Source organism: Apteryx mantelli, chromosome Z (genome assembly GCF_036417845.1).
Source record: "Apteryx mantelli isolate bAptMan1 chromosome Z, bAptMan1.hap1, whole genome shotgun sequence".
Lineage (NCBI taxonomy): Eukaryota > Metazoa > Chordata > Aves > Apterygiformes > Apterygidae > Apteryx > Apteryx mantelli.
Genome location: NC_090020.1, coordinates 50737817 through 50753540, shown reverse-complemented (window position 1 = coordinate 50753540; position 15724 = coordinate 50737817).

The following is a 15724-nucleotide window of genomic DNA, read 5'->3' as shown; positions in this document are numbered from 1 at the left end:
AAGACTTTATCCAGGCCAGTCTTGAAACCCTCCAGTGTTGGAAATTGCTCAACCTCTATGGGTTCCAGTGCTCAACTATCCTAATAGTCAAAAAGGTTTTCCTTATTAGTATGTTAGTCCCAACATTATTTATATACCTTAATATTTGATTTACTTTGAGGTAGTCCTATGTAACGCAATATAAGTCCTTCTGTAGTGTCACAGTCCTTCACAAACATGGATACATTTCTGGAGTACAAGAATGTGGCACAAGCAAAAAAGAATATAGTGCTAACATCTGCTTTTAACAGCAGAAGCACAAAATAGGTTCAGAGATAGGTTCACAAATAGCTTGTAGCAGAAGTGAAAATAAGCCTTTAGATTTGCTAGGTCCCAGTCCACTGTCTTTATCCAGGGGTTGTAAGTGGCATACAGCAGGACTGGAGATAAGAATCATTTAACAGACCTCCTTCTTACGTGCAGCATGTTGCTAAAGTGAAAAAAGAACAAACAAAGAAAACAAAAAACAGAAAAGGCAAAGGAAATATATGTGGTCTAAACAATGGAAAAGTGTTTCAGGAGCACATGTCAGGTAATTCATTTTTCATTGCTCTTTGAACCATGTATAATATTTGCAAAAACTCAGATGTGCTTTACATTAAGAGTAACATTTCCTATGTAAATAGTGATTGCTAAATTTTGTTTAATACCTTTGCTTATTTGGGATTTTGCTTTCTAGTGTTTTGGCAACCTTGTTAACATGGGATGGTGGAATGACATTTGGCTAAATGAGGGGTTTGCCAGATTCATGGAGCTGGTTTCTCTTAAAGCTACCTACTCAGTACTGCAAGTTTTAAGTCATGTAGCTATCGCAAAAATCTTTGTGCGATGTAACTAACAAGTTGAAATTAACTAAAAGTAAAGCAAACTTTAATGTTCAAAAAAAGGTTGATAGAATATGTCATGTAATGAATGCATTTCTGATCTGCAAATACAATTTTGTAGTAAAAAATCTCTGATCTTTTACCCTGTTTCTTTCCTTGTATTTCTGTTTCTTAGATGTCAGCTATTTGATATGACTAAAAAAACCCTAGTAACAGATGAGGATTTGGATATGCTGTGAGGCTTTTAACAACACAGTTATGGTTATTTTCTAGCTCTTGAATCTTTTTGAAAAAGTATGATACTTTCTGCTAGAACTTATTTTATTTGTTCTTCATTCAAAGATGAATATGTTTTGAAATTTTGAAACATTTCAGCTTGTCCATGCTATGCTTCAGATTATGTAAGACATACAGCTCATGTATTCTATTCCAGCTAAAGGAGAATACTTTTCAATATTAGATGAAATACTGAATTGTAAAATATATGTGTGCATGGGAAGAATTTAGATACTGCTGATTCTGCCTTGGAGCTAGATGACCTTTCAAGACCCGTATAGTCCTTTCTGCTGTTGATTAAAAAAATTTTGTAAATGGAAATGTTTTGCTACTCTTAGAAGTTATCTTGGGTCTGATTTGAAGAATTCAACACTTGTAGCATCGTCAGTATAGAAAGTAACCAAATTTGCACTATGATCATTATCTCATTTACAGATTTGTGAGTCTGTGTGACGTCATTAATGTCAGGCTGATCTTTTTTCAGGAAGTCTTGAGGGCTGTTTATTATCTTGCAAAGTTTGTAGATGTTTAATTTTTTCTAGCTTGATGAAAATATGGTATAAAATGAAGGGAACATGGTTGCAGTCTCTTTGGTATAGAGATGTCTCCTAATTATTATGTGTGGCAAAAAGTTGGCAAAAAGTTTTATCTTTGTCCCATGATTTGTTTCCTTTTATCTGTATCCAGCTGAATCCATGTCACTGCTACAGGAGATGATTAACTGTCTGCATAACCCACAGGACAATTACTTCCTAAATGGATGTTTGGTGCAATGGAAAGATTCCTTAAATTCATCTTATCCAATCTCAAATCCAGCAGAAATTCCTGTCCAAATAAATGAAATGTTTGGTACTTTATCATAGGATAAACTGTATGGCAATCCAGGTGAACTCAGCAATACACAAAGATCCTGTGTAATCTAATTCCTTGGGATTCTCAACAACCTCAGAGTTACTTGCTTACGTAAAGACCATTAATATTCTGGCATCATGACAACTTGTCTCCTATGGACAACTTAATGATTATAGTTCAGCTGATTGGCACCCCTGGTTTGTACCATGTAGGACTTCCACACCAGTGGAGAATAACATTTGTGAAATTCTGGTTGCTAGGTGTTATCTGAATATATGAACTATGTTCAGAGAGTTCCCAAGTAGCATTTTTATGCATCAAAATCCTTCCCTCCTTGCCACTGCATGTTCCCTGATGGTATCTAAGGCATATATTAGCCATCAGCTTGGCGGTGCATCATCTTTGTGTACGGAGCAAAGAGGCCATTGCATCGTATTCTGGTCTCTTCCCAGCCCATACAGAAAAAAACATCTGAATTCTTAGTCCTGCTAACCTTACCTTACTGTGGACTAAACAATGAAGTAGGAATATACCTCCAGTTGTACTCATGAAGGCCTATATAATTTAAGAGTAATTGTGAATAAGAAGGAGAAATCTTATGAGGGAAGATTTTGTTTTCAGACCAACTTTTCATACCAGTTTCTATAAAGAATGGTATCATTCCATTGTTTCATATTAAAATTCCAGAAACAGTAGAAAGTGAGACCAGATGCTTTTTCTATCAGTTTCTATTAGTTTCAGATACTTGATAGCAACTAATATTTATTCATAATTGATTTGTCATGCTCTTTCTTTTCTATTAGAAAATTACATGATAGTTTCATCAGCTGATCTTACTCAAAACAACAGAATAAATAAATTTAGATCTTTACTTCATATGAAACAGCATTGGTATTATCCCCACGACACTTATACCTGGATCCTGTGACCTTTTCTTATCAATATCTGACCACCATTACAAGTTGATAGAATGCTAATGTGTATTTGTGTGAGAAAACATTGATTTACGTTTCCGATTAACTTTAAAATCTGTTTAATTTAGTAACCTGGCAACATACACACCATTTAGCACAGAAAGTAATTAATTAGTATTTACAAAATGTTTTTGAATCCTTAAATAAAACTTTCTCCATGCAAAGTCTAGTATCAATTATTTTTGCAGTGCAGTCTTAACTATATAGCATTCATCAGAGTATCTTTCTGAAGAAATATGAGAGGAATAATTTTAGTGCCCAGTATTATGAATTACTGTTCCTTTTGCTAAAAAAACAAGCAGCTCCTGAGTCACTGAATATGATAATACTAAATTTTTGTTTTTAATAACTTCAGCTGTATATAGTTTTCTGTTTTTCATATCCATCATAAAGCACGAAATTATAGAATGAGACTGTAATATACAGTAGTAAATCCTATTTCCTTGCAAAGTGCTGGAAAGCCTTCACATTACATAACAACACTGAAGTCAAATATAATAAAACTTAGAAATAATAACATTAAAAATATTTTTCAGAATTAAATGTGCAGCTAAACAATGTTAGTCATCTGCCCTCCAGTCCATCAGCCCTTTACATTTTCTGAAATCTCAGAAAGCTCTCCAAAGCCTAACAAAATTGAGAGTCATTATGCTCTGAATACCCATTCTTTACTGCACAATAATCCGATTAAATGATTTTATCATTCATTCCACATTTACACTGTTGTGCTTTATACTTTTGATATAATTCTAACTGACTAAACAACATAACTTTAGATGTGTGATTTAAATTATTTTACTTGACTAGCTCATGCTTTCCTACCTTAGGAAGCTCGTAATTTGAAGATGATCCAAGATTTCCTATCAAAGAAGGTATTGCATACCCGAGGAAGTACAACTATAGGAATGCATAGGATGGTGAACTGTGAAACAGTCTAGCCAACACAGGTTTGTTGTTTGTTGAAATATATACTACTTTACTTATGTGATGGTAATACAATCGTTGCAAATTGGAAGAATTTGGATTTTGTGTAGAATTCATTCAGAAGCGTAGTAATGATGACAGTGAATACATGCATCAGATAATTCTGCTCATTAAATCTATTCTGTCAAAAAGTAGCACTTTCCAAATATGTGGTCTAATATGTCAGCTACACCTAGGCTCTGGGCCTCCTTTGCACAGGGAGGACACAGTGTAAATTTGGGGCCATACCTACTTCTTCAGCCTTTTCCATCCTAATTCTAATACACATGCTGTAAGGGCCCTCATGCAACAATAGGCCCGACCAGGCTCTGCAGGGGCCTCCATCCTGCACGCTGTGCCCATGGGCCCCAGTGCTCCATCAAAGCTCAGGCCTGGCACTCGTGCCCAGCTGAGCTACGCCATGGGTCTGTCCCTGCTGTCCCTGACTTGTTGACTGGACTTCCCAGCCTGACTCATCGCCTTACATTTGTCACAGGACCATTGGCAGGAACCGCTACTGCCGCTGCCACAGCCCCACTCACCTTGCTTGTGTGTGGTGGGCCTGTGCCCAGCGCTGCCTGTGCTTTGTCACCCTTTGTCTCAGCCTGTTTTCCCTCATGGAGCAGCCCCACTCTTGCTGCAACCCTGATACACTTTGATTCAATTGCTGTGAAATAGCTGGTGTGCTTAACATTAAAATCTTATGGACCATGTGTTCACCACAGTCACATAATCATTTGCAAGATACCTTCCCAGGCCCAAGGTCTGTGCACCAGTCATGCTGGCAGGTGCACACTTAATCAGTTTTCAAAGAGATAGCTGTGGAATTTTTGTGTGCCAACAGGTGCTCCTGCCTAATTTTCTATGCATCTTGTGATCCTTTTCAAAAACTTGTTTTTCTTATAAATAGGCATATCTTTCTCACACTCAGGCCTCATTCATGACTGTGTTGCTCCTGGTCTCAGAGAGATGATTCAGTGATTGCTTTTAGCTTTTATGTAACAGTTTCAGTGCTGCATTAGATCAGGAATCAGAATTTCCTCTTTGCTCTCATCCCTTCTTATCGATCAATAAGCATTCTTGCTGTGTTATGTGATTTCACTGTATCATCTAAGTGTTTTCTTTAATTTACAGTTTTAGTTTACTGCTGAGCTTGTTGCATTGAACAAACTGAAACTCCATACTAATGTGATTTTGGATTAGTAAGAATATCACAGTGTATGTTTATGTTAGCAAAAGTCAATCACAGCTAAACTGCTGTGAACAGTACAAGGTGTAGCACGTAAGCAAACCTTTCCCATCTAGGAGCTGAATTTGTCTCACAGTTTTAGTCTGGAGCATATTGTGAATCTATTGGTTAGACACTGGAATGTTGCAGAACAAAGCTGTGCGATGGCAGTCATCCAAATCAAACCAAATTTGCTGTTTATGTGAGTGCTGACAATGTGGATTCTTCTGTATCCTTATAGTATGTTTGAAAAAAAAATGGGGTCCTTCAATCTCTTAGAAGCCTAAATATAGTATTGGCAAATGTTAAGCTGGACATGCACATTTTAATTGGTACATGTGTCTGCATCCAAACATATCCACTGAGTATGTGTTCAAATGACAGGTTTCACAGAAGGCTGTTGAGGAGCTGTGGTTAAAGACTGTTTGTTCATAGTAAGCAGATTTTCTAGGCTCAGATTTGCCAGCTAGTTTTATTTGCCTCTCTCTATGTAACTGTTTTTAATTGAACTATTTGAAATTGTGTTGAACATATCAGAATTCACTTTTCTGACTTCTGATCTGCTAGTGTTCAACATGTAGCTTCCAGATGCATTAGCAGTGCAGTAAGTACATTGTTAAAAGATAAAACAAAACCTTGTGGAGGTGATAAAATGACAGGATGTTCTGCTTCTGGCTCTGGGGTTTGAGCTTGGAAAACAGACCATGTATTCCAGTTCTTCAGATCGGCCGCCACCTGAGCTTGTCCTTCACTGGATGCTCTCAGGCTCCAGGGAGAGTGCAGATAAACTGTACTTAGAAGGTGCACACTCTGAACCTAATTTATGGAGCAGTGAAGCCTGTTAGTTTTTTTCATTGGAGATAAGTTTAACATGACAAAGAGTGAAAAATAAAAGGCCACATTCAAGGGGAACAGCACACCTTCAAGAGTAAAGAAAGCCTACCGTACATTGCACACTGACTTGATCAGTAAAGTGAATCCCTCTATCAGTTCTTTTCAGAGAACCATGATGTATTTCTGACACTAGAAGTACAGTAATGTATCAGCCCACACTGGCCATAGTCTATCCAAGTATCTGCCGAACACTGAAGTTAATGGCCCTACCCCTTGTTACTGAAAATTATGTAATTTGGTCTCAGGCCTCTTTCAGCAAGCAGTTATTATTATTAGCCTAGTCACGCATGAAATCTGTGGCATAGTCATGAGCATTACAGAATTATCCTGTCTCTCAATTCTGCTTTTCAGCTCTAAAGTTCTTTTTATACTCTAGAAAGCGTGAGAGTTTCCTTCTGGGCATATAAAGTAGTGTGGGAGACTTCTTCTACTCAAAAATGTATAAAAATTTCTAGGTGCATGTAAATATTTACACAAACATTCTTATGGAAATAACTGCATCCCTAGTGTAAAAGCTTCACTAGGTGTGCTAACCAAATTACGTGTCTGAAATGCAGCTGACCTCCTTAGGAGAAGCATTACTCTTTCTTGTGTGGCACATATTCTTGGTGTTCAGTAAGTCACAGTTTGCTCCTAGAATGAAAAGCTGACCCAGAGCCTAGCTGGTGTTGAAATTCCAGCTGGCCCAGACTAAACCATCACCTTCTTTTGTGTGCTGTGGTGGGGTCTCAGGCTCTGATTTGTCTGTGGTTGTTTCAGTTCAGTCTTGGGAGTTCAGTTATACAGATCTAAGAGGTGATGAATACCTGGACACTTCAGAAAGGAATCCCTCTAGTTCTTGTTAAACGTGAAGGGATAATAATTATATTGTAATAGGAATATTTCCTAAAGAGTATTTTTGAAGGATACAGGTATTTCTGGCATATCCCACTGACTTGTATCAGAAGCAGCTGCAATGCTGTGCACAGACATCTGTTGAAAAATAACACAGGCATTGAAACTGATGATTGGTCTTGTTTCAAGTGTGCTGATTCTCAGAACAGACTGAACTGTTATTGATCAGTCAAGAAATACATATTAACAACAAATTAAAAAAAAAGTTTTAGGCATCATTTTTGAGTGTTGTACCTTGATGTTGTCCCTTGTATTCCTATATCTTTTTCCTGTGTCCACACAGTCACTGTCCTTTCCTGAGAACTGGAGAGAGAGGCCATCTAATATCTATAAAGCAATAGCAATTTTTATTTTCTCAGTCTAGGTAGGATTTGATTCAGAACTGTAAAAAGAGGGGAAAATATTTTATTAGCAATTCTGTAAGCCATTGGGGTCCCAAACTGCTTGAAATAGCTTCTTGTAAGCTGTTCAAACTCTTCCTTTACAAGAATATCATGTTGGAAAGTTTTAATTCCTTTTGAGGAGTCTTTGCAGCTAATTTTAGTTCACTGTGTTATGCCATTAGCAAATACAGGGCACTGAGGTCTGTGCCTTTCTTTACATTTTTTCGTAACAAAAACATTTTTCATACATATAAAAAATGTATTTTTTCATACATTGCCTGTGGAGATTTTGACAAATCTTTACTTTTCTGACACATTAGAATTGGAGGAGGATGCTTGGGTGAAATTCAGTGTGAATGTGAATAGCTTTTGTATTGTTTACTATAAGGGGAATAGATAGGACAATATTACTATGTTGCTGGAATCAGAAGGACCAAGCAGGCCCATTTCAACTGCTTAGATAATAAACCATTTCTAATTTAATGTGACAGAAGAATTGAAGGATGACTTTTTGGAAGAAAAATCTGTGTGCCAAAACAAAAGCACAGAGTTCTATGCACCATCTTACATGAATCTGCAGGAATTGCATACAGAGAGTGGATAAATAAATATGCAAATCTGGACTTGCATGTTTAATTAGCAGTTTCTACCTATGAGAACATACCCTTCATTTGGTTCTGTGCAAAGTCATATACATGCACCAGAGGCACTCCTTGATGAAAACTGTGTTAGAACAGTGACAAGCTGCTGTTTCAGCATTGGTGGGGTGTGTGTGATGGGCATGTAGAAGCTAAAGACACAATTCTTTACCAAACATTTGTGCTGACTCTCCTATAGAGGTTGAAGGATTATTATTGTAAGCATCAGGACACTTAGTAACAGTTGATTGTGCTAGTGAGCAGGCCACAGAGGAGGAGGGCATAATCCCTAGCTTTCCTGGTGTAACTGTATAGCTGTAATGCCATTGCTTTACAGTTTACCAGCTGTAATTGCCATTGCTAGTAACAGGTCTTAAGCTTAAGCTACCATGTTTGCAAGGCCTCAGGACTGAGACTTGTCAGGCTGCTCTGTCTAAGCTTTTCTTGATCTGCCTGCAGCTTTGTTTAACTTGGTTTAGCTGTAACAGCAATTCCTCTAACTGACCAGGTATCTATGGGTAATTTGTTTTACTTTTGTTTACCTTTGTATGGTACCACTGTGTTTTTATGACTCTAACACAATGAAGAAGGATAGAGAAATACAGGCTTACTATGACAGTGGAGGCCATGAAAAGTGACAACACAGGATGTGGCGTAGAGAACAGGCATGGGATGATAAGAGATGGGGCACAGGCTTGCCACTGGAGACCCCATGGCTATAAACAACTCACTAGTGGTAAAAGAAATGCACACCTGAAGCTGGACAAAACGGGGTTTAGGAGTAACAGAACAAAGAAATACTGTCTAACGTATGTAAAAGGCACTATGTATAATAAATTCAGATGTAACATGAAGCTACAGACCAATGAAGAAAGAGCAAGATGTAAAAGGATGCTAGCAAACATAAATGTGATCCCAAGCTGATTCTACAGTGAGGAAGAAGAAACCATCAACATGAAATCATATTCCCTCTGGCAACAGGACAACTCATCATACCACCCCCACCAACATCAGAATGAAACCACTGACCTTAGGACCCAGAGGAGCAGGAGAAGGGTGAGACCTTGTTATCAACAGGAAAAGGGGTAGAAACTACATGTGTATATAACAGTTTTAACTGTATTATTAGTCTTACTTTTTCCATAATAATTAGATCTGGACTAATAATGGTTAGACTCTTAGAATTTCAGTTACACTAACAATAAATTCTTGGCTTTATCTATCTATCTGTCTGTCTACCTGGTGTACTTCCTCTTTACCCATAAACAAGATTTTGAGCATAACACTAGTCAGCTATACCCTGCAGCTGATGTTAACTGAGAAAGATAGCTCACCTCAATGGCCGCAAGTCCATTGATAGAGGCTGAGAAAAAAAATCTGGCTTTCATTTCATGTCATTTTTCTTAGTTTCTTTGAAGTTTTTGGTTCATTATTCTTTCCCATGAAGACAGAGTACTTTTCCTTTTTTATTTTGTTAGGAGCCTTTCCCACTATATCCCCGTGGGAAATAATATTTTGGACAAGTTTCTGTCTTTTGAAAATATTTGATGGAAAACTTATCTATAAATGTAGTAAACTGTTATAATTGTAAGTGCTAGCTAGGATCACATATAAGCAGATCAGCAAAAGGAGAGTTGTTAGAGCTGTGCATGGGAAAATAATGCATTTTGGGGAAAAATAATTATCCTTAAAGAGACCATGATATATTTCATAGTAATAGTTAATAGGAAGGAGGTCTTGGAAGTGACTGTGTATTGTTCTTTTAAAATGCTTTGATTAACAGCAGAAATGTTAGGGATCATTAGGAAATAAAGAAAGAACAATATAAACCCCATTGTTATCCAGTAAGCTAATCTGAAGCTTTGCCCCATTCTAAGTATGTGGAAAGACGGATCCCATCTTAAAGGAATACAGTAGAAAAGGCACAGAGAAGGGCAAGAAAGATGATCTGAGACATGGAATGGCTTATATATGAGGAGAGATTAAGTAAACTAGGAGTCTAAAGTTTTGAAGAGAGATGAAGGTGGGAGGCCTATGAAATCATGGTAAGTAGGGGCTGAATGTGAAACATTTCCCTACTTTCCATACAAACGAGGAAGAACACAAAGGCAGAAGAGCATCAGATGTGGTGTGCTGTGGGTGGATGCCTGCCATCTGTGATTCCAGAGGTGCTCTGATGTTCAGGCAGAAGCTCTGCGTGTTGGTTCTGGTGTTATTAGGAAAAAGAGAGGTTGTTGTTCTGTTTGGGTTGCTCTGTTGGCACCTCCAGGCAGGTGGTTTTAAAAAAATATAGAGCAGTCAAAGGATATTGACCTTCTTGGCCTCATGAGCTGTATTTCAGAAACTTCACACAGCCAAGAGTTCCCAAATATGGTATCATGGACCATGCAGAATGAAAGGCAGAGGAAACTCTGGGAGTGCTTCCCAGTAGCTTCCAAGGGTTCATGCCACTCCACTGTAGATAGAGCTAACTGGACTGCTGAGTCCTGGCATAACTGGTGACCCTAGCAGCCCTGCTGGCTCACTTTCCCATGTAGAGGTTTACTTGTCCAGCAGCTTCCCACCAACACAAGTCCATCACTAGCCATGTGCTGAGAACCGAATTTGACTGCTTAGGGACTGCATGCAGCTAAGTACCTGGTCTGGCCACCATCCTAAGCACAGACATCTGCAATGCTGATACCTACACTTGAGCTGTTTGCCTAGGCTCACTTTGTTGTCAATGGAGAGTAATGAGCACTTCAAGTACTCCTTTCATCCTATATTAGACCTCTAAAATAGGGCAGATGAATTGTGCTCTGTTTCTTGCCAATTTATGTTACTAGCTACCCCTCTCTTCCAGGGTGTTTGCTAAAGGGATACACTGGGGCCAGAACTCAGATAAAGATGGGACAAGGCTTCTACAAGGGAGGGGGGCAGTTCACTGTGATGTATGGTTCATTGCTTGTGGCTTCGTGCAGGATCCTTTGCAAAATCTTGTGGGGAGAGCCAAGAATTGTGGGTAAATTGTGAAACTGTATTTGCTGGCTAGCTGTAGAGCTCACCCTGATCTGACCTGCTGCTGTGGTTTATCTGACTCAAATTACTGAAAATGAACTTTTACAGTGCTTACTTTACAAGGAGTTGATTTCATATCCATGGGCAGGATCTTCATCAACTGCAAACCAGCTGAAATTAGGTTAGTCAGTAAAGGAACCTAACCTTGTATTTCTGTACTGCCTTTTGCCTATGACCTCAAAGCAGTTCGCAGTGATTCAGTCTTCATTCCTTACAATACCTTGTGCTAAAAGGTAAGTAGTAGTGCTGGACTGATGTAGACAGAAAAATAAGCGTGTCAGATTTAAAGCTAGGAAAAATTAGACCCAAAGTTCAGCTGAGTGAGTTGCACAAGTCTGAAAGCCTGACAGACTTTCGTAGGTACTTAGTAAGCAGTCTAGTTGGGAATGCAGTCCAGGTCTCATGAATTATAGCCCTGGACTTTTTCGACAACACAGCATGAGGTCCAGGCAGCATGCTAAGAGCAACCAAACAGCCCATGCTAATGTTTTGGGTTTGTGTATGTTTTTTCTTTTCAGTGCAGGAAGGCTATCACTAGACAGAGTCCTGGACCTGACCCATCCCTCCAGCATGAGACAAGCAACATGGTACTCCAGCAAGGCCTTGGATACCTGGAAATGATTTACCATGTTATGGAGAGAAGAATATTTCTGGCATCACCGGAAACCTTAAGGTCGATTATTTTACTTGGAGAAAAGAAATGTACCAATAAAACACATTTTGTATATGAGAAATTGGGACACACAGAGCAGTTTCCTAACTGAAAAGTACCATCTTCTTCCAAAAAAATAAAAGTGAAAAAACCCTCAAAATCTGAAGGCCCATTTTCATCAACTGGCTGAGCTATAAACACCACATCTGTTCTCTCCATGTTCTGGTTTATGATGTTCAACACAGTGTTAACTCACGCTCTAATGGCACATAATTGATTTCTGCTGCTCCTGTTCTCTAAGGTTTGCTCGGAGGGAGCTGCTGTAACTGCAGCCAGAATTGCACTGAGATAGTGCTTGCAGAATGAGTGGTACAGCCTCAGGCTTGCATTTCTGTGTCTGAAGATCTACCTGGTTAATGAAGGCAGGAGAGCTCTCACTGTCTTTTTACTGTTCTTAGCCTTTCCCTCCCTTCAGTCCCTGTCACAAGTTGATGAAAACAGTGAACAACAATATATAAACAATTTTTTTGTCCTTGAAGTGGAAGGGGGACAGTGAGTTCCTGTTCATTCTGTATAAAAACATATAACCAGGGTGCAAAATGCTTGCCATTAATCTGTCGTGGGCAGTTTTACTGAGTTAAACAGAACTCCCCTTAATGGCTATTTTTTATTATGATAATGGGGGAATCCATGGATCCCTAGGCTAAGCCCTGTGGAGAATGTCAGGAATTGCAGATATATTGTGAATGTGTTTATGAGTGAGTGTCCTAACCAGAATGAGTACAAGGCTATAGACATAATGAAAGGGTTGCAGTAATGAGATTTATATTTAAGTCATTTATTTTCTTTATGGTCAGAGAGCACTAGAGTGGTCCTGGAAAACGGGGCTTACTAACCACTCCATGTTCTCTCTGCAGCAGTACATTTTGCAGTAGTTTAAGCCGGTGATTGAAAAGCAGACCGGGAGTGATGAGGGCCTGTTTCCAACAGAATGCTTCATTCCAAACTCACAGGGGTCATCTGTGACTTGCAATACCCTCCCTGTATCCAGGAGGAAAATGAGCTTTTAAGCAAGTGGATTGAAAGTGGGAAATTAAAGTAAGTAGCTTAGATACTTCCTTTCATTTAAGGTTCTTTAACTAGATGATTTACTTTTCAAGCAAAGTTTTAAAGGAATGTTAATGGAAACTAATGAACAATCTTTGGTTTTGGTATAATTAGATGATAATATCAGTTGTTTTTATCAAGTGCTTTTTAGAACTTTTCCTCTTTCTATTCATAATGTTTTTTCTCCTGCTTTTCAAGTGTGCTAGAATAATTTTCCAGATTATTTAAAGGGTCTGACTTGAAAGAGACCATCTACACAGACATTCCCCATGATCTGCTACCTCAGCTCTACATCTATAAAAATGCAGCTGTATTTCAGGAGTCATGTGTCCTTGTATTTATCCACCTAAGTATTCTTTTTATCACCTGTGTTTTTTCCTTTAAACAATGCAACAAAGTACATCGATTTGAGTCTTATTGTTATTCTGCTAATGAATGCATTACTAATGGTGTAATAAATGCCTGGCAAAATTATATTGAAACTTCCAAGACCACGCAGAAAACTTGTTTTCCTGCATCTCTCTTATCCTATGGTAGCAAGAAATGGAAAAGAGAAGAGTTAAAATATTCTGCTCAGTTAGACAAGGAAATAACTGTCCTTGTGTTAGAGGGTAAAGTAAGCTTTGCTGGAGTGGTTGAGAGTATGGTAGATGAACTTATATTTTGCTTAATATTTAATATCAGTATGTCCTTAGGGATAGTCTTGTTTTATACCCACTGCTGTTCATCAGCTGTAATAATGTCACATGACCAATTTTGATGCAGCACCGCTCTCTGATTTGCAGTTCTTATGCTTGCCATGTAGTACAGGAATCCAAATGCCTTCATTGACCTTTCATACTCCCTCATTCTGCCAGTCAGTACATTTAAATAGTACACTATAGCAGTTCTGCTCCTTGCTGAGTGATGAAAACTCCTCAGATGTGTATTTCAGTTCCCCATTCTGTTTACGGACTGGAATACTGTTCCTTGCCTTTGTGACCTAATGCACTAAGAAGCTGTAGCCTGAGTTTTAATACCAGCTACCCCAACTCAGCAGTGAGCGAGTGTCACAGTTGGCCAACAATTATCTTGCCCAAGAAGGAGAGATTAAGGCAGGGTAATAAGTAGCTGATTAAATCATTTGTGACTTTTTGAATATTGGGCAGATTCCCAGCGGCTTGAAAAATGCAGTTGGCATGTGGATTCAGCTGATCACTTGAACTGAGTTCATTAGCTTCTAACATGACAACTAGACTCACTCCAGTCTTGTTTCTTGATTGTACGTAAATTCATAGGAGGATTAAAAGTGAGTAAAAACATGGTTTGGCTAGATGTATGTGAAATATTCACATTGCAAATTTAAAATTCTGAACATTTTCTTAGCTTTTTATAAAACCCATGTTATTCCCATTTTTATGGAAAATTTCTACAAAATCATAGAAAACCATCTCATTTAAGCTGTTTTCAGAATGGAGACATGAAGTTTTATGATGTTTTACCTGTGAGTCAATATGAGAGAGAAATGTTAAGCACAGGAAAATGGATTAAACAAAATTTCAGGGAACATTACATAAGTTAAACATTGACTCTTGTGATGTTCTTTAGTGCAGCCTTTTAAAGAGAAAAAGAAAAGAAGGCAAAACAAAAAGAAAACAATATATTGTACATGTGTGACAGTATTATCATGCATCTGTGCTGACATCAAGCAGGATAGCCTACAGTTTATTGGTCCACATACAAAAGGAAAAACCTTATCACTTACCACAACTTTGTTTGATACTACAGCCTTCCAGCTGGTGCTCTACAGACAGCCTTCCCATCTGGAGCACCGGGAGCAGCAGGATGGAATTGTCTCCTGAAGCAGTACTTTCTGTCAGATTCGGGTGCAGAAGAGAATAAAAACCTCTATGCTTTGACAACTAGCAGGCACCCTGGAAAGGTAGTAATCATCTTTACTGAATTATTTAATGCAAGATAGTACTAAATTCTTTCAGCACGAGAGCATGACAATATCAATAGCGGTTTTGCAGAGCCATATTTTGTGGAGGCGTGTTTTGATTTATTTAATCACTTTCCTACATAGTTTGTTAATAAGAACAGTTTTCCAGGCAACAGTTCTCATGCAGTCTCTTTGGACTTCTTTGCAACTACCAGGCTGCAGAAATATTTACATTAGAACATTAACTATAAAGACAACTTAGCCACTGTGAAATGAGTTTAAGATCTACAATTCAGATACACCAGAGCATTAGGAAGTTCAAACTGCATACTTTAAAAATAAACACTTGCTTTGTTGTAAAGATAATCTAAAGCCTTTTAAAGTGTATTCTGATAAACTACTATTTAATGATGCCAGTTATCAGATCTATTCTAACTTCTTGAAATCATGTTTGATTTTAGAGACTAAATACCTCTCTTGGAGCCTCCTCCAAGGTCCCTGCACAGTTGCAAGCATGCTGAATTTATGATTCTTTAGTGTCTGGATATACAGGACTGACTGTTAGAACAGTGGCTGAAAACAAATCCTGTAGTCTGAGCAGGTTTAAATTGGCAACAGTCCTGTGAAACCACTATTTAAAGCATAGTAGGACCTCTCTTTCAGCAATAATTATGTGCTCAACTAAACTCCTATGTTTTATGCAGAAGTCTCCACTGAAATTCTGAATAGCTTTGCTAAGAAAATAGAATATATATTGCAGCAGCATCCATTGAGCATTTTATCTTGAAAAATGAGGTATCTTGAAAAAATTGTCATCTTGAGAACTTTCATTTTCTTAGCATGTTTGTCTGGAACATCAAAAGGCCTTAACTATATCTGTTGATAACAAACCAGATAAATGCTGTAACCACCACTTTCATTTCTCTAGGTTAATGAAAATGAGTATGGAAGGTGACATAATTGAGACTCAAGATCTGTCAGCTCTTCATGCTATAGCCTTGAACCCAAAATTACAAAAGCTT